The 364-nt window shown below is 51.1% G+C and overlaps 1 protein-coding gene across 1 annotated transcript in view; it reads left to right on the plus strand.

Annotated features, from left to right (window-relative positions):
- The window catches only part of LOC119592870 (vascular endothelial growth factor A-like), an 11,895-nt gene that overhangs the window by 4,977 nt on the left and 6,554 nt on the right, over nucleotides 1-364 (plus strand). The window lies entirely within an intron of this gene.

Raw genomic sequence — 364 nt, forward strand, 5'->3', positions numbered from 1 at the left:
CCTCGCTTGATCGTGCTTGCGATGTACACGTACTGTTTAAACGCGTTTATATATCCGCTTAAGAAACCTCTACAAACGCAAATAAATTACAGGATATCCATACGTTTGTGTTTACGTCGCACAGTACAAGTATGTGTGCGTGCAGTCCCTCTCCCTCCCTCACTCCCACAGAGACGCACAAATCCCTCAGCCTCCCCCACTTCCCCACAGAAAACAACCCCCCCTCCACTCTCTCTCATCTTCCCAGAGACGCATAAATCCCTCACCTTCCCCACAGATCCCCCATACAGTTTACAAATCCCCACATCCTCCCTCACTCTCCCGCAGACACGCGCAAATCCCACACCCTCCCCACAGCTTACAA

Source organism: Penaeus monodon, chromosome 31, assembly GCF_015228065.2.
Source record: "Penaeus monodon isolate SGIC_2016 chromosome 31, NSTDA_Pmon_1, whole genome shotgun sequence".
Taxonomy (NCBI): domain Eukaryota; kingdom Metazoa; phylum Arthropoda; class Malacostraca; order Decapoda; family Penaeidae; genus Penaeus; species Penaeus monodon.